The sequence below is a fragment of the Papio anubis genome, chromosome 17 (genome assembly GCF_008728515.1).
Source record: "Papio anubis isolate 15944 chromosome 17, Panubis1.0, whole genome shotgun sequence".
NCBI lineage: Eukaryota > Metazoa > Chordata > Mammalia > Primates > Cercopithecidae > Papio > Papio anubis.
In genome coordinates this window covers 6,470,745-6,496,623 of record NC_044992.1, presented here as the reverse complement: position 1 = coordinate 6,496,623, position 25,879 = coordinate 6,470,745, and the positions used below count along the sequence as shown (strand labels likewise).

The 25,879-nt window shown below is 44.5% G+C and overlaps 1 long non-coding RNA gene across 5 annotated transcripts in view; it reads left to right on the top strand.

Moving 5' to 3' along the window:
* LOC103878624 overlaps positions 1–25,879 on the top strand; it is a 62,596-nt gene that overhangs the window by 16,697 nt on the left and 20,020 nt on the right. The window contains exon 5 of one of the 5 annotated variants that reach the window (XR_638864.4): positions 10,838–11,315. The exons of 3 other annotated variants lie outside the window; for them this stretch is intronic. This is a non-coding gene — a long non-coding RNA (uncharacterized LOC103878624). Of the gene's footprint in view, positions 1–9,850; positions 9,870–10,837; positions 11,316–25,879 lie in introns of those variants that run through there. One more of the 5 variants, XR_638866.4, reaches the window with a different exon arrangement.

Below are 25,879 nucleotides of genomic sequence, written 5' to 3'. Positions count from 1 at the left end.
CCAAATATCATGGGCCAGACCTTTGAGAGAGGCCTGGGGCAGGGCAGTGAAAATCTCATTTTGTCCAACCTCCATAGCGGGTACGGACAGTGTTAGGCGCCCAGGAACACCAGTCGGGTTGTTCCGGTGCGGATGGAATTGCTTAGGGACCTGGCCTACATGGGCAGTTCCCACGAGCTTTGTCCTTTCCCACGAGCTTTGTCCTTTCCAGGTGAGCGCAGCCCCTTCCGCTCCAGTAGGTTCCAGGTTAATCTTTTATCCCCAAGCTGTTTCCTGGTCCTTCATGGGTCTCAGGTCTCCTGGAAATCCAGGAACAGCAATTGGCCAACTGCTGTTTAGGGCCTTTGTAAACATTGAAGGATGATTCGGAGCTCAGGCTTTGTCTCCCGTCCAGGAATCAGTCAGATGAAGCCTGCTGCACAGGTCTCTGTCTAGATCTTGATCCAAGTGATGATATGCATTTGACTCTCCGTGGATGTATCTGGTGGCCTGGGCTAGGTAAATCTGTGTAAGGTAAATCTGCCTTCTTGAGCCAGTCCTCAAAAATGACTTGATGCCCTAGTTGTTGGTAGAGGTAAGTGAGTGGGAGTTTCAGCCCCGCCTTCCAGCCTCCAGACCTCCCAGAAGTGTCTGCCCCTTACTGGATTCGATTCCCTTTCTTGTCTTCTAGGTCCACTCTGGCCTACATTCTCTGTACTCAGGACTGCAGGTCTGCCATTTGCTGGTCCCCAGTTCTTCCAGTTTTCTGGGGTCACCCTATTCTGTAATATCCAAATAAAATGGCTCAAATTCCCATCCTGCCTAATAGTAGGATCTGGCCTTTCCACACACATTTTCGTGGGTTACTTTTGCCTAGAAAAGAGTTTGTCTCATACCTACTTCCAAAAGCACTGTTTCTCTGCTGTTTTGTGACTCCTTTTCTGCCCACTCCAGTGTACTCCACGGCCATGTGCAGAGAGAGGGAATGAATAATTGAGAGAACAGATTCAAGCTACTGCGCATGCTAAATAAGTGAATATGGCTAAACAGTGAGAACAGTGCGTGGCGCATAGTCCCTCTATGTATTAGCTGCTATGATTTTATTATTTACAAGCGCATGTTAGCATTGCTCCTCTCCCGTTCCTCTTCCCATGCTGTTTCTCCATGTCCCTCTCTAGGCCTAGTCTCTCACTAGAGCTCTTACCACTCTAGACCCTTCCCCCTCCCCCTTTTGTTTCCCTTTTAAGCACATGTGCTATGTTGGGAGAATATAATTAGAAGCACAATGTTCTCCCAACCCAGAAAAAACCTCTCCACGAAAGTAGTGAAGAAAGAAAACAGTTTTATTATTGAATAAACATTAAACCAGAATGTGATGCACACCACAGGCAGTTGCTAAGAGACTGCAGAGGCAGAAGGAAGTCTCACTCTTATCTAGCTAAGCAGTTACGGCCCATTACATACGTGTTCTCAAGAAAAACTAATCCTTAGGAGGACTTGATAGCACCATTTGTCACATATAGTGCAGTCTAGAGGCATCTGACAATTGTGATGACCATCTATGTTAGCTAATTGGTTTAATCAGAAGAAAAACTTCTCTCTCTCTCACTTTTTTTTTTTTTTTTTTTTTTAAGATGGAGTCTCACTGTTGCCCAGGCTGGAGTGCAGTGGCGTGATCTCAACTCAGTGCAACCTCCACCTCCCAGGTTCAAGCGATTCTCCGGCCTCAGCTTCCTGAGTAGCTGGGAGTACAGGTGTGAGCCACCAAGCCTAGCTAGTTTTTGTATTTTTAGTAGAGATGGGGTTTTGCCATGTTGGCCAGGCTACTGACCTCAAACTCCTGACCTCAGGTGATCCACCCGCCTCGGCTTCCCAAAGTGCTAGGATTACAGGCATGAGCCACCGTGCCCAGCCAGCTTTTCAGATTTTTATGACAGCAGATAGTTTTGCAGCTTAAGCAAAGTGTCCATCTAAGTTAGTCCTACCCTCCCACAGAAACTGGGAAATGAAGGCTCCATCTTTCTTGGTGTTTACATTTCAAGGAGATGGCTCCCGGGTCTTTGTGAAAGACATTCCTGAGTAGTAGAGCTGGCAAAGGGCTGTGTGGCTTCTGAAAAGATTTATACACATTTTGAAGAGACAGAAAATAACTTACAAGTTTTCTTGCCAGGTGTGGTGGCTCACGCCTGTAATCCCAGCACTTTGGGAGGCTGACATGGGTGGATCACCTGAGGTCAGGAGTTTGAGACCAGTCTGGCCAACATGGGGAAACCCCATCTCTACTAAAAATAAAAAATATTAGCCAGGTGTGGTGGCAGATGCCTGTAACCCCACCAACTTGGGAGGCTGAGGCGGGAAAATCGCTTGAACCTGGGAGGTGGAGGTTGCAGTGAGCCAAGATTGTGCCACTGTACTCCAGCCTGGGCGACAAGAGCGAGACTCCATCTCAAAAAAAAAAAAAAAAAAAAAAAAAAAAAAAAAAATTTACAAGTTTTCTAAAGCAAATTTTCCAAGAAAAGAGAGGGTGGAGAAGTCTCTTCCCTTATTTTCAACAGGGAGAACTAAGCCTTTAATTTTTTTTTTTTTTTTTTTTGAGATGGAGTCTTGCTCTGTTGCCCAGACTGGAGTGCAATGGCACAACCTTGGCCCACTGCAGTCTCTACCTCCCGGTTTCAAGCAATTCTCTTGTCTCAGTCTCCTGAGTAGCTGGGACTACAGGTGGGCACCACTACATCTGGCTAATTTTTGTATTTTTGGTAGAGACGGGGTTTCACCATGTTGGCCAGGCTGGTCTCCAACTCCTGACCTCAGGTGATTCCCCCACCTTGGCCTCCCAAAGTGCTGGGGTTACAGGCATAGCCACCGTGCCTGGCTGGTATTTAGTTATAATAGCTCAAACTGACTAGGAGGCTTTTTTTTTTTTTTTTTTTTGAGACAGGGTCTCACTCTGTCACCCAGACTGGAGGGCAATGGCGCCATCACGGCTCACTGCAACCTCGATCTCCCAGGCTCAGGTGATTATACTGCCTCAGCCTCCCCAGTAGCTGGGACTACAGGCCCGCGCCACCACGCCCGACTAATTTTTGTATTTTTTGTAGAGATGGGGTTTTGCCATGTTGCCCAAGCTGGTCTCAAACTCCTGGGCTCAAGTGATCCACCAGCCTTGGCCTCCCTCCCAAAGTGCTGGGACTACAGGGGCGAGCCACCGCACCTGGCCGTTTTATTTTTAAATTGTTATTTGTCCCTGACAACTGCCATTTTGCTTATTTATGATATAGGAAGGACCAGGGGCTTTATTTTGCCAGCGCCCTTTGCAGTAGGAAAGCCCGCGTGGGCACACGTGCATGCCAAATGTAAACTTTCTTCTTTCAAACTCCTGATTCCCTGCTGTCTATGCCAGTAGCCAACTCCCGCATTCCCATTACCTCTCTACAGAACAATTTAACTTATTATTATTATTATTTTTTGAGACAGAGTCTCACTCTGTTGCTCAGGCTGGAGTGCAGTGGCATGATCTTGGCTCACTGCAACCTCCGCCTCCTGGGTTCGAGCGATTCTGCTGCCTCAGCCTCCTGAGTAGCTAGGATTATAGGCGCCTGCCACCATACCCAGCTAAGTTTTGGTGTATATATATATATTTTTTTAAATAGAGAGAGGTTTTTGCCATGTTGACCAGGCTGGTCTCAAACTCCTGGCCTCAAGTGATCTGCACACTTCATCCTGCCAAAGTGCTGGGATTACAGGCGTGAGCCACCGCACTCAGCTAATTTACCTTCTTGATCAAAGCTTCTTCCATTAGGCTATGGCCCAGGGGATGTGGGTGATGGGGGTAGACCTTACATTTCGGAGCCAAAAAGGCTTGTTAAAGAGTTTTTCTACACAAGAATAGTTTCATCCTTTTCCTTTCTCCTCTGCCAGTGTGGCTCAAACTGCAGTCAGGTTTTTGTGTGTGTGTGTGTGTGTGACGTAGTTTTCGCTCTTGTTGCCCAGGCTGGAGCGCAGTGGCACAATCTCGGCTCACTGCAACCTCCACCTCCCGGGTTCAAGCGATTCTCCTGCCTCAGCCTCCCGAGTAGCTGGGATTACAGGTCCCCGCCACCATCATATCCAGCTAATTTTTGTAATTTTAGTAGAGACAGGGTTTCACCATGTTGGTCGGGCTGGTCTCAAACTCCTGACCTCAGGTGATACACCCGCCTCGGCCCTGTTTTTTTGAAATGATTACATGTGAAGGTCAAAATTACTCCTTGATCCATGGGCTGCAGAATGAATGATGTGTTAGCAGTCACGAAAACAGCATTAATCTCCCTGTACATCTCCATCAGAGCTCTTGGGTGACAGGTGCATTCTAAATGAGTAGTCATATTTTGAAAGGAATCTTTTTTGTGGGCAGTAGGTATGAACAGTGGGTTTAAAATATTTATAATTCGGTTGGAAAGGTAGTTCAAGTTTGTATCCAAAGACTTCTGGGAGGTGTCGACGGATGATCACGCAGGTCGAGATCGAGACCATCCTGGTTAACACGGTGAGTCTCCTCCGCCTCTACGAAAAATACAAAAATCCAGCCGGGCGGTAGAGCCTGTAGTCCCAGCTACCGGAGGCTGAGAATGGCGTAGTTAGGATGGCGGAAGCTTGTGGTGAGCTGAGATATCCTCGCCACTGCACTCCAGCCTGGCGAGCAGAGCTTGTGACTCGCCTCAAAAAAAAAAAAAAAAAAAATATTTAGTAAATCATGATGTAAGCAGATGTGTCATCCAGGCTTTGTTGTTCCATGTAAAGACACAGGCAGAGTAGATTTAGCAAATTCTCAAGGGCCCTTGGATTTTCAGAATGATAAATGGGCACTGGCTTCAACTTAAAGTCACCAGCTGCATTAGCTTCTCGTGAGACTCACCTTGCCCTTTGAAGTTTTTTTTTGTGTTGTTTTTGAGACAGAGTCTCGCTCTGTCGCCCAGGCCGGAGTGCAGTGGCACGATCTCGGCTCACTGCAACCTCCGCCTCCCGGGTTCAAGCGATTGTCCTGCCTCAGTCTCCCGAGCAGCTGGGACTACAGGCATGTGCCACCATGCACGGCTAATTTTTGTATATTTAGTAGAGATGGAGTTTCACCATGTTGGCCAGGCTGGTCTCGAACTCTTGACCTTGTGATCCACCCCCTCGGCCTCCCAAAGTGCTGGGGTTACAGGCGTGAGCCACCGCGTCCAGCCTCCCTTTGAAATTTTGAAGGCAGGTATTGACTTCTCCTCTCTAGCTATGAAAGTCCTAGATGGCATCTTCTTCCAATATGAGACTTTAAACTTATAGGCATGAGCCACTGCACCCGGCCTCCCTTTGAAGTTTTGAAGGCAGGTATTGACTTTTCCTCTCTAGCTATGAAAGTCCTAGATGATATCTTCTTCCAATATAAGACTTTAAACTGCAGTGAAAATCTGTTGTTTAGTGTAGCCACCTTCTTCAATTATCTTCTGGAGAACTTGCTGCAGCTTCTCCATCAGCACTTGCTGCTTCACCTTGCACTTTGATGTTATGGAGAAGGCTAATTTCCTTAAATCTCACGAGTCAACTCTGCTAGCTTCCTGCAGCTTCCTCACCTCTCTCACCCTTCACAGACTTGAAGACTTGAAGAAAGTTTGAGCCTTGTTCTGGATTAGGCTTGGTTTAAGGGAATGTTGTGGATTGTTTAATCTCTCCCAACCACTAAAGCTTTCTCTATATTAGTAATAATGCTATCTCACTTTCTTTTTTTTTTTTTTTTTGAGACAGGAGTTCGCTTCTTGTCGCCTAGGTTGGAGGCAGTGGTCGGATCTCAGCTCACTGTAAGCCCGCTTCTCCCGGTTCACTTTATTTCCTCCTTGCCCAGCCTCCCCGAGTAGCTAGATTCATGCTCGCCACCTTGTTTCATTAGTTTTGTATTTTTAGTAGAGACGGGGTTTCACCGCATAGCTTGTGATGGTCTCTGATTCTCCTGACCTCGATCCACCCGCCTCGGCCTCCCAAAGTGCTGGGATTACAGGCTTGAGCCACTGTCCGCCGCTTATCTCACTTTCTTTCTTTTTTTTTTGAGACAGAGTCTCGGCTTCTGTCGCCTTCAGGCTGGAGTGCAGGTCCGATCTCAGCTCACTACAGCCTCCTGCCTCTCCGGTTCACTTCTTATCTCCTGCCTCTAGCCTCCTGAGTAGCTGGGACTACAGGCTCTCACCACCTCGGCCCTGCCAGGCTTTTGTATTTTATAGTGTAGACGGGTTTCACTGGGTTAGCTTCAGGATGGTCTCGATCTCATGACCTCGCGATCCACCTCGCCTCGGCCTCCCAGTGCTGGGATTACAGGCTTGAGCTCACTGCCTCGGGCTGCTATCTCACTTTCTTTTCTTTTCTTTCTTTTTTTTTTGAGATGGGAGTCTTGCTCTGTTGCCAGGCTGGAGGCAGGTTTCATCCTCACTCCCTCTCTGCAACCACCTTTCACTCCTGTTCAAGCAGTTCAACTGCTCCTTTGCCTGAGTAGCTGGGACTACAAGGCCAGTGCCATGACCAGCTAATTTTTTGTATTTTTAGTAGGATTGTAGTTCATTGGCCAGGGATGGTTCCTGACCCTGACATCGTGATCCACCCACCTCGGCCTCCCAAAGTGCTGAGATTACAGGCATGAGCCACTGCACCTGGCTGGTGAAGGCTTTTGTGATGAGTTGAAACATGGTGGCTGGCCTAAGTGCTGGGAAATGGGAGTAACCTGTGAAGAGGAACCAAAACCTGGGTGGGCAGCTCTTGGCTTTTATAAATAACGCACTGTCATGGGATTGAGTTCATTCCCCCACAAATCAATCCAGGCTCATGAGAGTGAGAACTCACTACTGTGAGAAGGGCACCAGGCCATTCATGAGGGATCCACCCCCGTAGCCCAAACACTTCTCACTAGGCCCCACCTCCCAACACTGCTACACTGTGGATTACATTTCCTTTTTTTTTTTTTTTTTTTGATAGGGTCTCACTCTGTTGCCCAGGCTGGAGTGCAGTGGTGAAGTCTCAGGTCACTGCAGCCTTGACTTCCCCGGGCTCAAGCGATCCTCCCACCTTAGCCTCTCTAGTAGCTGAGACTACAGGTATGTGCCACCATGCCTGGCTAATTTTTTTTTTTTGTAGAGACAGGGGAAGTCACCCATGCTGCCGGTGGCTGGTCTCTAATGCCTTGGCTCAAGCAATCTGCCCACCTCAGCCTCTGAAACTGCTAGGATTACAGGCGTGAGCTACCACTCCCAGTTGGGGATTAAATTTCAACATGACATTTGATGGGGACAAACAAACCATATCCCAACCACAGCAGTGACTATAGTTAATAATAATGTATTGTATACTGGAAATTTGCTGAAGTATTTTCAGCACAATGAAAAAAAGGTAACTATGTGAGGTGATGGATATATTAACTAGCTTGATTGTGGCAATCATTTCAAAATGTAGACATATAGTAAACATCACGTCATGCACCCTAAAATAGCCAACTTTTGTTTGTCAGTCATACCTCAGTAAAGCTGGGAAAAAGGCTTCAGATGGTTATAAACAGTTGTGGTGAAAGACATCATTCAGTATTGCTATGTCCTAGGCAAGGGCTGGTAATGTGCTCTTACAGGGGAATACTGGCTGAAAGAGTGTGTGTGCGTGTGGGCCCACAGAGTGTGTTCGTGATATTACAGAGAATAGATTCAGTGGAGAGATGGAGGCAGAGTGCATTTTGGAGGGTAGCCTGCCTTTTGAGAAATAGGCTGTGAAGGGAACAGACAGAAGGCCAGAGCTGGAGATGGGTAATCAGTAGAGCTAGTGAGAGGGACAGGTTACGATGCTGGAGGCCTTGGGTGTAAGTGATGAGGGGAAGACCCTGAGGGAGGAGGCAAAATCTGGAGAATGGGTGGAGGAACTGGCCTTATATCTGCATTTTCCCATCCAAGTACTAACCAGGCCTGACCCTGCTTAGCATCTGAGATCCGATGAGACTGGATGCGTTCAGGGTGCTGTGGCCATAGATAGATCATGCATTCTCAGAGTGGGCAACCACATCTTGGATATTGCAATGATTTGTGGTCCTTGAAAGGGTCAGAGTACACAAACATGTATTAAGGGGTTAAAATTTCACAAGGTAGTAGGGGGGGGAGCAATTAGGAAAAAATGTTTTAGGGCCAGGCGTGGTGGCTCACACCTGTAATTCCCAGCACTTTGGGAGGCTGAGGCGGGCAGATCACCTGAGGTTGGGAGTTTGAGACCAGCCTGGCCAACATGGAGAAACCCCATCTCTACTAAAAATACAAAATTAGTCGGGCGTGGTGGCGCATGCCTGAAATCCCAGCTACTTGGGAGGCTGAGGCAGGAGAATCACTTGAACCTGGGGGGCGAAGGTTGCGGTGAGCTGAGATTGTGCCATTGCATTCCAGCCTAGGTAACAAGAGCGAAACTCTGTCTCAAAAAAATAAATAAATAAATAAATAAAAAATTAAAAAAGTCTTAAAGGCTCCGTAAGGGGGCAATGATGGAAAAAAGTAGAGGAACATGGCCTGAAGCAAGAGAGACAATTCTTCCTTTGTGATAGAAAACAAATCAAAACAAATGGAATTGGCAGCAAATGAACTTGAAAATGACGTGTGGGGGGCCGGGCGCGGTGGCTCAAGCCTGTAATCCCAGCACTTTGGGAGGCCGAGACGGGCGGATCACGAGGTCAGGAGATCGAGACCATCCTGGCTAACCCGGTGAAACCCCGTCTCTACTAAAAAAATACAAAAAATTAGCCGGGCGAGGTGGCGGCGCCTGTAGTCCCAGCTACTCGGGAGGCTGAGGCAGGAGAATGGCGTGAACCCGGGAGGCGGGGCTTGCAGTGAGCTGAGATTCAGCCACTGCACTCCAGGCTGGGCGACAGAGCCAGACTCCGTCTCAAAAAAAAAAAAAAAAGAAAAAAAAAGAAAATGACGTGTGAGGAAATATCCCATCTGGTGAGTTGCATTTTCTCTGTGAAGTGGTTGACAAGGATCTGGCTTCTGAGGGTCAAGGGAGTTGTAGGGGCATTTCAGAGATAGAAGGAGAGTGGAGAAAGTCTGAATAGACTCTGAGGGCATCAGCGAGAGAGCTGAATGAGGGGCGGGGAGAGGAGTGTTTGGCATGGCTGAGACACTAGGCGAAAGTTGTTGATCATGAATTTACCTGTTTGTTCAAGGGTGTGATTTCTTTCTTTCTTTCTTTCTTTTCTTTTCTTTTCTTTTTTTTTTTTTTCGAGAGAGTTTTGAGCCCAGGCTGGAATGCAGTGGTGCGATCTCGGCTCACTGCAACCTCCACCTCCCGGGTTCAAGCGATCCTTCTGCCTCAGTCTCCCGAGTAGCTGGGATTACAGGCATGCGCCACCATGCCCAGCTAATTTTGTATTTTTAGTAGAGATGGGGTTTCCCCATGTTGGTTAGGCTGGTCTCAAACTCCTGACCTCGGGTGATCTGCCCACCTCAGCCTCCCAAAGTGCTGGGATTACAGGCATGAACCACCGTGCCCAGTCAAGGGTATGATTCCTCTAGTAGTACTCACTGCTCGTTTGCTGACACTGGAAAAATAAAACATTGGACTCATCAGAACATCAAGGGGTGGAACAGGTACCCTGAGGCTTTGCCTGACAGAGGCCGACAGGAGCCCCTTCCTTGTTCTTATCTCCCCAGACATCAGTGGTGGAGCAGGGATGAACACGAGCACCATTCTTATTTGTTATCAATTTGTATTTTAAGCAAACATGATGTCAAAACAGCCATCCTACACATACTGTGCGCTGAATGGCATCTCTGAACGCCTTGCATTCACTTATGCTGGAACTGGCTCTACTCGACATTTCTATTTTTTTGTTTTTTTGAGACAGGGTCTCACTGTGTCACCCAGACTGGAGTGCAGTAGTGCAATCTCGGCTCACCACAACCTCCGCCTCCCAGGCTCAAGCGATTCTTCTGCCTCAGCCTCCTGAGTAGCTGGGATTACAGGCATGCACCACCACGGCCAGCTAATTTTTGTATTTTTAGTAGAGTCGGGATTTCACCATGTTGGCCAGGCTGGTCTCGAACTCCAGACCTCAAGTGATCCACCTGCCTCAGCCTCTCAAAGTGCCGGGATTACAGGTGTGAGCCACTGCGCCCAGCCTCTAACATTCCTGTAAAGAGGTTGGAAGGCCCATCCTGGCCCCCCACTTCAAGCCCCCACTGCTAGACTATTCCTCAGGGACCCAGCACCCAACCCTTGGACTCTCCTTTCAGGACCCAGCGGGAAGCTCAGCCAGGGTATTTTGAATTTCTCATTCTATCTGGAAAAAGCTCAGCTAAACGAACGGTTGAGCTTTAGGGTCCAACAGTGGGCACGGGGGACAGCAAAACTTCACCTTTTCTCTGGTATCCCCAGCAACACCCCGTCACTATTCCATGCTCTGTTTACTTTTCTCTTTGCTCTAAGGTTTACCTTGTAATCCTCCATTGTTCAAATCGCTCTCACTGATTTATAGAGAATTTTCATGTCTTGCCTGCTTTGTTCCACCCTGAGCTGAACCCAATTTGGCAGCTATCATCAACACAGAGCTGGTCCATGTCACAGACTTTTCCTGAAGGTTTAGAAGGGCAGGGACCAGGGTGAAGCCATCGAGGCACTCTCCTTGAGTGCCATATTTAAGGGGGCACCAAAAACTCAGTGCTTAAAATAAATAACAATTTAATGCAATATTTAAAATACCCAAATGAATGGAAGAAATCCATAATGAACAAACTATTAGAATTTTAAATAAGGACAGGATCAGCTGTAAAGCTTGATATTAGCCATCTATCTTCCTAACATTCTTTTCCTTCTTTCTTTCTTTTTTTTTCAGAGACAGCATCTCACCACGTAGCCCAGGCTGGCCTTGAAATCCTAGCCTCAAGCCATCTTCCTGCCTCAGCCTCCCAAGTAGCTGGGATCACAGGGGTGTGACATCACACCTGGCTATATTCTTAACATTGTTTTGTAACCGTTCCAGCCCCCAGAAATTTCTCTCTGGCTGACTTGATCCACAGCGCCTCCATCGCCATCCCTGAGTGCCGTTGTGGAAAATCTTACTTTATCTCGGTTCTGTTTAGTATAATCAGGTGAAGTCTGTATTCTTCTATTATGTAAAACAACTTATCTCTCATTGTTTCTCAGTGCTCCTTTCCGAGCTCTCAGTGCTCCTTTCCTTATCTCTCAGTGCTCCTTTCCGAGCACTGCTCTGTCAGCCCTCTTTCCAAAACCAAAATGTCTCTTCAAGGTATTTCGTAAATAATAATGGGCCATCTACTTCTTAATATAAATAAATGCTTTTCCAAGGTCAAGTTCTCCGGTTTCACTGTCTTCTCCACCAGTGTCTGGAAACTGAAAAATGCAGATGGACTCTCTTAAGATTCATACATTGCCTTCCTATCCTCAAGAACAATTGGCTGCAATCAGGGCTCTGTGTGTGTGTGTGTGTGTGTGTGTGTGAATGGTTTTGATGGAAGCAAGAAAAGTAATGTGTTCAGTTGAATCCTAGAAAACCCTAAGTGGTAGATATTATTTATCTGTTTAACAAATGAAGGGATAAACTTCATTTATTCCTTCTTTAGTTTCTTCATTAATGGCCTTGAAATCCTAGGCTCAACTGATCCTCCCACCTTAGCCTCACGAGTTGCTGGGACTACAGGCTCTCACCACCATACCAGGCTAATTATTATTATTATTTTTATTTTTTTTAGAGACAAAGTCACCCTGTGTTTCTCAGGCTGGTCTTGAACTCCTGGCCTCAAGTGATCCTCCTACCTTGCCTCCCACAGTGTTGGGATTATAGGTGTGAGCCAGTGTGCCTGGGCATATGTCTTGGTTACTGTGCACCTAGCATACATACACATGCACGTGACATTAGTCTTTGCTCCAGTCATTTGCTGAGAAGGAGTGCTTAAGAGGTACATTTTTTGACATTTGCATATTTGAAACTGTCTCTATTCAACTTAAACTTGACTGGTAATTTGCCTAAGACTAGAATCCTGGATGGGAAATAAACTTCCCTCAAAGTTTTGAATGTATGTTTGTTAGTGAAAGTATAGGCTAAGCTCTGTAACAAACCTCTCCCAAATACAGTGACTTAAACATCTGATTAATAGTTTCTATATTGGCCGGGCATGGTGGCTCATGCCTGTAATCCCAGCACTCTGGGAGGCTGGGGTGGGTGGATCACGAGGTCAGGAGTTCAAGATCAGCCTGGCCAACATGGTGAAACCCCATCTCTACAAAAAATACAAAAATTAGCCAGGCACGGTGGCGGGCCCCTGTCATCCCAGCTACTCGGGGATGCTGAGGCAGGAGAATCGTTTGAATCCAGGAGGCAGAGGTTGCAGTGAGCTGAGATGGTGCCACTGCACTCGAGCCTGGGCGACAGAAAGAGACTCAGTTAAAACAAAACAAAACAAAACAAAAACTTCTTATATTGTCATTGTCTCTTCTAATCTCCGTCTCTCTCTCTCTCTCTCTTTTTTTTTACCACTTTCTTGGAGATTTCCACCTCTTCTATTGAATTAAAACATTTTTTTGCTCTTGAACCTTTTCTGTCTTGTTCTTTGTTGCTTTCAGAAAACATCCTGCTCTTGTTTCAATGATGCTAATCTTCTCTAGTATTTCTGAACACAGTAAATATAGTTTAAAAAATCTGTTTCTTCGTTATTCCTGTTCTCTCTGAGTTCCTCTTTTTAAATATCTGTTGATCCTTGACTTTTTTTTGTTTTTTGTTTTTGAGACTGGCTCTGTCGCCAGGCTGGAGTACAATGGCACGATCTCGGCTCACCACACTCTGCCCCCTAAGTTCAAGCAATTCTCCTGCCCCAGCCCCCTAGTAGCTGGGATTACAGGCATGCGCCACCATGCCCAGCTAATTTTGTATTTTTAGTAGAGACAGGGTTTCACCATGTTGGCCAGGCTGGTCTCGAAGTCTTGAACTTCTGATGTCAAATAATTCACCTGCCTCAGCCTCCCAAAGTGCTGGGATTACAGGTGTGAGCCACTGTGCCCGGCCCCTGGTCCTTGACTTTATTTAAGAGCGAGGCACCAAAAAAGATAATCAGGACTGTTTGTGGGTTTTTTCAATGTAATGAGCAGAGATCTGGTCAATTGATAATGGATACGGTTCCTCCCACGGTCAGTATTTGTAGGTCTTTTCTGTTGGGATGCTTGGTGTCTTCAGAGACCAACCTTCTAATTTCCTGTTTGGGGTGTAGATGCCCAACCGTCAGCATTGTTGGCAGTATTTGAAGAGGACTGGGGAGTCACCATTCAGTGTGTTGCTTTTGTTACATTTTCTTTTGTTCCATAGGGCACATTTGCCTGATGTCCCAAGTCCAGCATCCCTCTGCTGTCGGATGATAAACTTCCAGTCTTCTGCAGGAGGGGAGGGGGAACTGCCCCACTGAATGGTTGATAAAGGAATATGAGGCTCATTTGCTTTTTATATATACTTTCTTTTTTTTTTTTTGGGACGAAGTCTCGCTCTTGTCTCCCAGTCTGGAGTGCAATGGCATGATCTCTGCTCACTGCAACCTCTGACTCCTGGGTTCAAGCAATTCTCCTGCCTCCGCCTCCCGAGTAGCTGGGATTACAGGTGCGTACCACCACGCCCAGCTAATTTTTATATTTTAAGTAGAGATGGGGTTTCACCATGTTGGCCAGGCTGGTCTCAAACTCCTGACCTCAGGCGATCCACCCGCCTCGGCCTCCCAAAGTGCTGGGATTACAGGCGTGAGCCACTGCACCTGGCCTTTATATAGACTTTCCATCAATTCTACTGTGTTCAGCCTCATGTGTACCCCTACCTTCAGTAACCTTCAGGAGTTACTGGTACAGTAGCCCCCCTTATCTAGTGGCGAGATCTTTCAACTTCCAAGATCCCCAGTGGATACCTGAAACCATAGACATACCAAACCTATAGATACAGTCAGCCCTCTTTATCCATGGGGGCAGAACCCATAGATCCAACCCACCGTGTATCGAAAATATGAGAAAAAATTTGAATCTGCACTGACCACAATTCAAAATTTTTGAATTTTTCTTGTCATTATTTCCTAAGCAATATAGTATTACAACTATTTATATAGCGTTTACATTCTATTAGGTATTATAAGTAATCTAGAGATGGTTTAAAGTGTATGGGATGATGTGCGTAAGTTAAATGCAAATACTGCACCATTTTATATAGCATTTGAGGATTGAGCATCCAAGGATTTTGGTATGAGAGAGGGGGGACTTTCCTTAGACTATGGGAGGTCCTGGAACAATCTCCCCATGAACACTGAGGGATACTATGGATGTTTTTTCCTATATGGTACATACATCTCTATGATAAGGTTTAATATATCAATTAGGCCTAGTAAGAGATTAAGAACATTAGGAATAAACAAATATAAATACAAATTAAAATAAAGAAAAAACTATTTAAAAAGTTAGCTGGGCGTGGTGGTGGGCGCCTGTAATCCCAGCTACCCGGGAGGCTGAGGCTGGAGAATCGCTTGAACCTGGGAGGTGGAGGTTGCAGTGAGCTGAGATCGTGCCATTGCATTCCAGCCTGGGTGACAGAGCAAGACTCCATCTCAAAATAAATAAATAGAAAAATAAAAAAGAAAAATGTGAAAAAAGAGAGGAACAACAATAACTAATACAAAATAGAACAATTATAACAGTCTACTATAAAAAAAGTTAGGTGAATGTGGCCTTTCTCAAAATATCTGACTGTGCTGTACTCACCTATTTTTGGGCTGTGGCTGACTGCAGGAAACAGAAACCAGGGAAAGCAAAACCACAGATAAGGGGGAACGACTGTACTCCCCTTCCTGAGTCTTTCTCAGGGTTTGTGCTTATTGCTGCTTCTGCATACTGCAGGCATTTGACTTTTAACTTTCCCTGGTCTGCGAATTGATGACCCCTTGTTTATCTGCTTTCAGCTACCAAAATGTAGATGCCATTTCTTTTTTCTTTTTTTGAGACGGAGTTTCGCTCTTGTTGCCCAGGCTGGAGTGCAATGGTGTGATCTCGGCTCACTGCAACCTCTGCCTCCTGGGTTCAAGCCATTCTCCTGCCTAAGCCTCCCGAGTAGCTGGGATTACAGGCATGCGCCACCACACCTGGCTAATGTTGTATTTTCAATAGAGACAGGATTTCTCCATGTTGGTCAGGCTGAGCTCAGGTGATCAGCCTCCCAAAGTGCTGAGATTACAGGTGTGAGCCACCACGCCCAGTCAGATGCCATCTCTTATATACTCATGTATCCTTTGCAATTCTTTTTGTATTGGTAGGTTTATGCCTTCCTTTTTAACCCATCAACTGGCATTTTCATGGGAAGGGAGGGGAGTGAAGAAGGGAGCATTGGTTCAGTCCTTCACAATTAATTGCAATACATTATTTCTTTAAATAGTGCCTTCCTACCATTTTTCTAGTCTCTCCTTTTTGAACTGTTAGAAGCTGATTAGAACTTCTGGACCTATTCTCCATGTTTTTCAATGTTTCTTCCTCACATTACAAAGCCTTATTTCTATGTGTTGCACTTTCAGAGAACTGCTTAGCTGAGTCCTCCAATTTACAAGTTGGCTCTTCAGCTCCGTCCATCCTGCCATTGAGTTTTAATTTCAAATGTTCTGATTTTTTACTTTGAAGATCACAAATTGCTTCATTCAGTAACTTCCAGTTCTTGTTTCATGATTGTACTACCCACATTTATCTCTTGGAAGATATTCATTATACTTATTTTAAAGTCATATCCTGATACCTTATTAATTTTATTGGGTGTAAGTTCCTCCAATTTTTTGAGTTTGTTTCTCTCTTATGGTGTTAGGAACTTCTCAACTGTTTGGTGAGTCTTTTTTGAAGCACAGCTGTTTACAGTTGATGTTATTTACTAGACTGCTGTTTTGGCTTTCACAGCTCAGTTGGGGAGAGGGTGCTGCCACTGCTGTCAGGGTTGCACCTTGTGTTTATTTTCTTTTTTTAAAAAAATTAAATCATTTGAGTTCTGGGGTACATGTGCAGGATGTGCAGGTTTGTTACATGGATAAATGTGTGCCATGTCAGAATGGTGATTATTTAAAAGTTAAGAACAAATGCTGATGAGGTTGCGGAGAAATAGGAGTGCTTTTACACTGTTGGTGGGAATGCAAATTAATTAAACCATTGTGGAAGACAGTGTGGTGATTCCTCAAAGTTTTAGAATGGGAAATACCATTGGACCCAGCAATCCCATTACTGGGTATATTCCCAAATATAAAGGATTTATATTCCCAAAGGAATATAAATCACTCTGCTAAAGATACATACACACTTATGTTCATTGCAGCACTATTCACAATAGCAAAGACATGGGGTCAACCCAAATGCCCATCAGTGACAGACTGGATTAAGAAAATGTGGTACCTATACACCATACAGCCATAAACAGGAACAAGATCATGTCCTTTGCAGGGACACGGATGAAGCTAGAAACCGTTTTCCTCAGCAAACTAACGCAGGAAGAGAAAACCAACCACCACATGTTCTCACTTATAAGTGGGAGCTCAACAATAGGAACACATGGACACAGGGAGGGGAGCAACACACACTGGGGCCTGTCAGGAGAGGGCAGAGGGTAGGGGGAGAGCATTAGGAAAAAGAGCAAATGCATTGCTTGGCATAATACATAATACCTAGGCGATGGAATGATAGGTATTTATTTTCTTTCTCTCTTTTTTTTTTTTTGAGATGGAGTCTCCCTCTGTTGCCCAGGCTGGAGTGCAGTGGCACGATCTCGGCTCACTGCAAGCTCCGTCTCCTGAGTTCACGCCATTCTCCTGCCTCAGCCTCCCGAGTAGCCGGGACTACAGGCACCCACCACCACGCCCGGCTAATTTTTTGTATTTTTTAGTAGAGACGGGGTTTCACCGTGTTAGCCAGAATGGTCTCGATCTCCTGACTTCGTGATCTGCCCTCCTCGGCCTCCCAAAGTGCTGGGATTACAGGCATGAGCCACCGCGCCCGACTGATAGGTATTTATTTTCACTGAAAGCTGGGAGTGGGTGGGTTGGGCTGCTCATGAGGTGTATGGGAGGCGTGTGTGCTGGGTGTGATGGCTCCACACTCCCTGTGGAGTGCTTCCTGTGGCTACCACGCCTCAGGGCATGCTCTTTGCTTCCTCCTGAAGGAGAAGTCTCCTGTGTATTCCTGTGTATTCCTGCAGGTACTCTAGGCTACAGTTCCCCCTTTCCATCTAGTCTAGTATTGATGCAGGGCAGGTTCTTGACTTTGCTCAGGAAAGAATTCAAGAGCAAGCTAGTGCTGGAAGAAAGCAGCTTTACTGAGGAGGTGGCCGTGTCACAGCTCTGTGACTGCTCCCGGGGAGCAGGGCTACGCCGGAGCCTGTCCGAGAGGACAGCCCAGGGTGGTGTGAAGCCATATTTATGCCCACTTTTGGTGACGTTCTAATGAAGGGGCAGGTTATTCAGGATAGCTAGGAAACGGGCAGGAGCTTCTGGGTGTTGCTGTGGCAATGGTACATCGTCATGGTGCTGATAGGAGCGTCTTACGGTGATGGGCAGTGAGGTTCTTTCAGCGCCTCTTCTGGTTTTGGTCAGTTTTGTTTCTTTTTTTTTTTTTTTGAGATGGAGTCTGGCTCTGTCGCTCAAACTGGAGTGCAGTGGTGCAATCTTGGCTCACTGCAACCTCCACCTCAGATTCAAGCGATTTTCCTGCCTCAGCCTCCTGAGTAGCTGGGATTACAGGTGCGCACCACCACACCTGGCTCATTTTTATATTTTTAGTAGAGAAGGGGTTTCACCATATTGGCCAGGCTGGTCTCAAACTCCTGACCTCAGGTGATCCGCCCACCTCGGCCTCCCAAAGTGCTGGGATTACAGGCGTGAACCACTGTACCCAGCCTTCAGTCAGTTTTCAATCTGGTCTGGAGATGAGTCCCACCTGCCTCCTACCTCAGTATGATTTCTGCCTTTAGCATGTTCTCTCTCCCCAGTCCAGCAAGCATTTCTGGTTTTTGAGCATAATTATTAATTTATTTATAATATGCTTCTATTCTTTCTGTGGTTAGAATTTGGTATAGAAGGGTAGACTGCAGTATCTATGAGTTCATCATCATCTTATAACCAGTATTGGATATTTTGTTCTTCTTCTCTTTTTTTTTTTTTTTTTTTTTTTGAGACAGGGTCTCACTCTGTCACCTAGGCTGGAGTGTGGTGATGTGATCATAGCTCAATGCAACCTCGATCTCCTGGCCCCAAGTGATCTTTCTGGCTTAGCCTCCCAAGTAGCTGAAACCATAGGCAGGCATCACCACATTCAGCTAATTTTCTTACTCTTGTAGAGACAGGGTCAACCTATGTTACCCAGGCTGCTCTGCGACTCCGGACTCAAGGGATCCTTCCGCCTCAGCCTCCCAAAGTGCTGGGATTACAGGCATGAGCCACCGCACCTGGCCAGATATTTTATTTTATATCAAATCCCCTTGTGTTGGTGACGGAAAAGATTTATTTTAAAACAGTTTTGTCATTCTCAAATTATGAATCAAAGAAGCAAAAAGTAGTTTAACTCATATATCCTGTTTCACCAGTTTGTTACAAAATTAGGTTACACTCCTTTTAATATTTACACAATTCTGTGCCTCCACCCTGACTACTAGAGTATGTGCTTTTCCCTTCCCCAGGATCTTTCTTCCATGATGTTCGCTAACAGTTCTACAGTATTCACTTTGGGCCAGACATTTTCCTAAGTGCTGTTTACATATAATAACTCATAACAACCCCAGACTCCTTAGAGAGGCTTGTTAAGTTTTATGGGTTATTATCTTTGGAAGAACAAAGCCTGAAAACCTGCTCAGTCAGCCAGAGATTCCTGTTCTCTTTGGCTGTTGTTGCTTTTACTCACCTGTGATATTTCTGGTGAATCTCAGGGTGTCCTACTATTTTTCTGCTAGTCTACTGCTAGGAGAGTAGGTCCTCATTGAACGCTGGTCGATGAGAGTATCACATCTTCTTGGACAGTGATTGGTTCAGAGACGGACATATGATCCACGATGGGCTAATCAGAGCTAAAGAGGCCTTTTCTGGGGCTTTGATGGAAATAGAATGAAATCTTTGTGTTTCCACGGTGGCTGCCAAGCTGGTAGACTACAGGCCTGTTGACTCCAGTGACCCTCTTGGAGAAAGCCTATCAGAGAATAAAGCCAACATACAGGAAAGCAAATCGAGGTCATGGAGAGGGAGCAAGAGAGTGAGCCTGAGTCCTGATGATATTCTTTGAACCCCTTGATCCAACCATGCCTGAGGTCAGACTAACCCTGAGCTTTTATATTATAGGAACCAATAAATTCCTTTTATTTTTATTGTTTCTTTTCTGTTTCCCTCCAACTTATGTGAGACAAGAATGCCTATTTTATTTTATTTTTGCATTTTTAATTTTTTTGAGACGGAGTTTCACTCTTGTTGCCCAGGCTGGAGTGCAGTGGTGCAATCTTGGCTCACTGCAACCTCTGCCTCCCCAGTTCAGGTGATTCCCCTGCCTCAGCCTTCTGAGTAGCTGGGATTATAGGCAAGCACCACCATGCCCAGCTAATTTTGTATGTTTAGTAGAGACAGGGTTTCGCCATGTTGGCCAGGCTGGTCTCAAACTCCTGACCTCAGCTGATCCGCCCACCTCGGCCTCCCAAACTGCTGGGATTACAGGTGTGAGCCACTGCTGGCCTAAGAATGCCTATTTTAAAAAGCCACTTTGAATTCACTTTCTGTTACATGTGGACAAAAGAGCCCTGAGTAATGCCAGAGGTGAAGCAGAGGTACGGTCTGTAGGCTGGAGCACTGGGCAGCTGTAGACTGGGGCTACAAAACTAACAATGTAGCAGCCTGTAAGTGGCATTCTTCCTGGCAGTCCAGGATTTATGCAAGCGAGTTTGCACGTGGAGTGAATTTCTTGCTATTCTCATACCTGCCTCCTTTTTTTTTTTTTTTGAGACAGAGTTACGCGTTTGTTGCCCAGACTGGAATGCAATGGTGGGATCTCGGCTCACTGCAACCTCCACCTCCCAGGTTCAAGTGATTCTCCTGCCTCAGCCTCTTGAGTAGCTGGGATTACAGGCATGCGCCACCACACCTGGCTAATTTTTTTTTGTGTGTGTGTGTGTTTAGTAGAGACAGGGTTTCTCCATGTTGGTCAGGCTGGTCTCGAACTCCCGACCTCAGGTGATCCACTCCCCTTGGCCTCCCAAAGTGCTGGGATTACAGGCGTGAGCCACCGTGCCCAACCACCTGGGTCCTTTTTGTGGGGATATTTTCTCGAAATTGCTGGGACCTTCACCCCTCAGGCATGGGAAGTTGGCACCTCGTAGGTTTTTTTTCATGTTTCTATGGGTGGGTCAGCCACGATAAATGTCGACGCATTTGGGTATGAGAAGATTGCCTGGTAACTGGCCTTATGGTTTTATGTTGACTCACTATTTAATATTTCTTTTTAAATTCTTCATGTAGTTGGAAGTAGTCATCCCCTTTTTTTTCAGGAGAATTTATTATTACTATTATTTTACTATTATATTGGTTCCTGCCCATTAAACTTAGGAGGGATAGAAGACAGTTGTATTAGCGTTAGTCTGCTTTGCGTTGCTATTAGGGAATACCTGAGGCGAGGTAATTTATAAACAAAAGAGGTTTATTTGGCTCACAGTTCTGCAGGCTGTATAAGAAGCATAGTGCCAGCCTCTGCTTTTGGTGAGGGCCTCAGGAAGCTTCCAGTCATGTTGGAAGACAGAGGGAGAGCAGGCATGTCATATGGCAAGAGAGTAAGCAAGAGAGAGTGAGGGAGAAGGTATCACACGCTTCAAAACAACTAGATCTTGTATGAACTAATTACTGCTCATTACTTCAAGGATGGCACCCAGCCATTCACTAGGGATCTGCCCCTATGACTCAAACACCTCCCACTAGGCCCACCTCCAACACTGGGGGTCACATTTCCATATGAGATTTGGAGGGGCCAGATATTCAAATCATATCGACAGTTCTGTCCACCAGTTCCTAGAGGAGGTCCTTTAAAGTCAGCCACCTTGATTTGGCATCTCCTATTCAACTTGTATTTTTACACAGATAATCTTCCAAATTTCTCTATCATTATGTAGAGATCACCTTACGCTGGCCAGTTAGTTTGTGTTAATTTTTTTTTTTTGAAACGGAGTCTCACTCTGTTGCCCAGGCTGGAGTACAATGGCGTGATCTCGGCTCACTGCAACCTCTGCCTTCCAGGTTCAAGTGATTCTTCTGTCTGAGCCTCCCGAGTAGCTGGGATTACAGGTGCCCACCACCTCGGCTGGCTAATTTTTGTATTTTTGGTAGAGACAGTGTTTCACCATGTTGGCCAGGCTGGCCTTGAACTCCTGACCTCAGGTGATCCACCCACCTTGGCCTCCCAAAGTGCTGGGGTTACAGGCGTGAGCCACCATGCTCGGCACTAGTTTGTGTTAATTTTATAGTAATATTTATTATCTTTTCAGTGGTTTCTGGTATCTGGAGGTGTTTTTGCAAGCAGCAGCAATACTCTTTTTGGGAGTGTGTCTTGGGTGGGGTTTTTAAAGTCTCCCTTTCATAAATCTACTTTACAGCATTAATCTGTGAGGACGTGCGGTCTCCACCTAACCTCAAAAAGTGACATGTAAAATTGGTGACATCAAGATTCCACTGATATGTGATTCAGAAATGTCACACTACCCGCTCATGCCACAGTGTGACCAACATTAAAAAATATTCCGTGATTGATTTTATAAAACAATAGCTTTACAAAATAAACTTTAAATTTTAGAATGGTTTTAGATTTACAGGAAAATTGCAAAGATAGTACAGAGAATTTATCACCAACGTTTTGAAATTTGTTAAAAAATTTTTAGGTTTGGGGTTCTCTTCGGGGTTATTTGTGGTGACCCTGTACTTTTGTATAATGGCTAAGTAAAATATTTCAAGTAGTAGCTGGATCTCAGTCTCCTGTAATCTGAGTAGAGTATATCAAGAAAGTCTTCTATTGAAGCAGCATTTCCCCCTCATTATATCTGTACAACTGTGATTGCTTTCTGGTTTATGGTGGGATACACTTCTGCACAGCCAGTGAAGTGACCGATCAATGAAAACAGGCCTTTAAGGTTCCACCTATCAGATTTTGAGGATAATATGAGGATGCACAATATATGACTTTGTTTTATACAAATATCAATGTTAGTAAGGCTTTTGATATGTGTAGGATATGTCTTACAATTGGATTGGACTCTCTCAATCATCTTAAACCCAAATGGCCAAATATGCCATATTTTATAACAAAAATATACAGTTAAATATTTTACTGTATCTTAAGTTATTTTGTTCTTTTTTTTCATAAAATGATATAATTTGATTATCTTTCTAATGTTTTGTGAAGGAATTTTAAATCAAGTGTATCTGAGGTATAGCTCATGTACAATACAATGTGTTCGTTTCAAATGTACGTTTCCAAGTTTCAGCAAAAGGATACACCCGTGTATCCATCACTACATAAAAATAGGGAACATTTTCATTACCTTCAATGTTCTTTTGTGCCCATACCAGTCAGTCTCCCTGGCCCCAGGAAAACAGCTGGTCTGCTTTCTGTCACTATAGATTTGTCTTTTCTAAAGCTGTATATAAATAGAATTGTTTATAATATACTCTTCTGTATCTGGTTTTATCCACTCAGCATCATGTCTTTGTAATTTATTCACTTTATTGTGGCTATCGGTAATTCATTACCTAAAAAAATTTCTTGGCCGGGCATGGTGGCTCGCGCCTGTAATCCCAGCACTTTGGGAGGCCAAGGCAGGCGGATCACATAGTCAGGAGTTCGAGACCAGCCTGATCAACATGATGAAATCCCGTCCCTACTAAAAATACAAAAATTTTTGTGCACCTGTAATCCCAGCTACTCAGGAGGCTGAGGCAGGAGAATCACTTGAACCCAGGAGGCAGAGGTTGCAGTGAGCAGGTCGCCCTGCGCAGCCTGGCGACAGAGTGAGACTCAGTCTCAAAAAATTCTTAACAAACCACATGGCAAAGCAATACTTTAATAGGTATAAATAAAGACTATTATGATAGGAAATTATAATGTGAACGTTATAATTATACTATACTATACTTTGATCTTAAATCACATGGACAAACTCCAGCTTCAAAATCTTTCTAAAATTAATCATATACAAAATATCTCATTTCTGAAGGGGCGTATGTAGCTCATTCATTTTTAAAGCCTTTTTTAATTTGAAATCATTCTAGATTCACAGGAAATTGCAAAGATAGGACTAAGAGGTCCCATGTACATCTTTTGTTGTTTTTTTTGTAGAGGTGGGGTCCCACTATGTTGCCCAGGCTGGTTTTGAACTCCTGGCCTCAAGTGATCCTCCTGCCTTAGCCTCCTCAGTAACTGAGATTACAGAAGTGAGCCACTGTGCCTGGCCAGTTTTTAACAAAAAAGTTTAAAAAGAAAAAAATTACTAAGAAGATCAAAACCACACAATTATATGCAAATTAAACAACTAGCTCCTGAATGACTTTTAGGCACACAACAAAATCAAGGCAGAAATCACAAAATTGTTTGGAATTAATGAAAGCAGAGACACAACATACCAAAATCTCTGGGATACAGCAAAAGCAGCATTAAGGCCGGGCACGGTGGCTCATGCCTGTAATCCTAGCACTTTGGGAGGCCAAGGTGGGTAGATCATTTGAGGTCCAGAGTTTGAGACCAGCTTGGCCAACATGGTGAGACCCCATCGCTACTAAAAATACAAAAATTAGCCAGGCATGGTGGTGCGCATCTGTAATTCCAGGTACTTGGGAGGCTGAGGTAGGAGAATTGCTTGAACCCGGGAGACGGAGGTTGCAGTGAGCTGAGATCGTGCCACTGCACTCCATCCTGGGCGGCAGAGTGAAACTCCGTTGTGAAAGAAATAAAGAAAAAGAAAGAAAGGAAGAAAGGAAGGAAGGAAGGAGAGAGAAAGAGAAAGAGAAAGAGACAAAGAAAGGAAGGAAGAAAGAACCAAAGCAGTGTTAAGAGGAAGGTTTATAGCTCTAAACACGTGAAGAAGTTAGGAAGATCTGAAATGAACACTCTATCATCATACCTAAAGGAACTAGAAAAACGAGAACAAACTAATGCCAAAGCCAGCAGAAGAAAAGAAATAACCAAAATCAGAGCAGAACTGAATGAAATGGAAATGCATAAAATCCATACAAAAGATCAATGAAACCAAAAGTTGGTTCTTTGAAAGGGTAAACAAGATTAATAAACTGCTGTCTAGATTAACAAAGAAAAAAAAAGAGAAGATTCAAATAAGCACAACAGAAATTACAAAGATGACATTACAACTGACCCCACAGAAATACAAAAGATCTCCAGAGACTATTATGAACACCTCTATACACACAAACTAGAAAATCTAGAAGAAATGGATAAATTCTTGGAAACACACAACCTTCCGAGATCAAACCAGGGAGAAATTAAAACCCTGAACAGACCAATAATGAGTTCTGAAATGGAATCAGTAATAAAAAAAACCCACCAACCAAAAAAGCCCCGGACCAGATGGATTCACAGCCAAATTCTATCAGATGAACAAAGAAGGGCTCGTACCAATTCTACTGAAAATATTCCCCAAAATCGTGGAGAAGGGACTCCTCTCTAACTTATTCTACAAAGCCAGCATCATCCTGATCCCCAAATCTGGCAGAGACAGAAAAAAGGAAAACTTTAAGTCAATATTCCTAATGAGCACAGACACAAAAATCCTCAACAAAATACTAGCAAACTGAATCTAACAGCGCATCTAAAAGTTAATTCACCATGATCAGGTAGGCTTTATTCCTGGGATGCAAGGTTGGTTCAATATGCACAAATCAATAAATGTGATTCACCACATAGACAAAATTAAAAACAAAAATCATATGGTCATCTCAATAGATGCAGAAAAAACTTTCGATAAAGTCTAACATTCCTGCCTGATAAAAACCCTCAGCAAACTAGGCATTGAAGGAATATACCTCAAAATAATATGAGCCATCAATGACAAACCCACAACCAACATCATACTGAATGGGCAAAAGTTGGAAGAAATTTCTCTTGAGAATTGGAGCAAGGCAAGGATGCCCACCCTCACAACTCCTATTCAACATAATGTATTAGAAGTCCTGGCCACAGCAGTCAGGCAAGAGAAAGAAATAAAAGGCATCCAAATAGGAAAAGAAGTCAAACTATGTCTCTTCACTGACAATATTATTTTGTACTGAGAAAGCCCTAAAGAATCTGCCAAAAGGCTACTAGATCTGAGAAATGATTTTAGCAAGGTCTCAGGATACCAAATCAATGTACAAAAATCAGTGGCATTTCTATACACCAATAACATCTAGAATCTAGATGAAAGTCAAGTCAAGAGCACAATCCCGTTTCCAGTAGCAACAAAGAAAATGAAATACATAGAAATACAGCTAACCAAGATAGGGAAAGATTTCTACAGGAGGGCTGCAAAAACACTTCTGAAATAAATTATAGATGACACAAATAAGTGGAAAAACATGCTCATGGTTTGGAAGAATCAGTATCATTAAAATGGCTGTAGTGCCCAAAGCAACATACAGATTCAGTGCTATTCCTATCAAACTACCAATGTCATTCTTCACGGAATTAGAAAAAAAATTCTAAAATTCATACGGAACAACAACAACAAAAAAGCTCAAATAGCCAAAGCAATCCTAAGCAAAAAGAACAAAGCCAGAGGCATCACACCAGCTTACTTCAAACTATACTATAAGGCTACAGTAACCAAAACAACATGGTAGTGGTTAGTGGTACAAAAACAGAGACATAGACC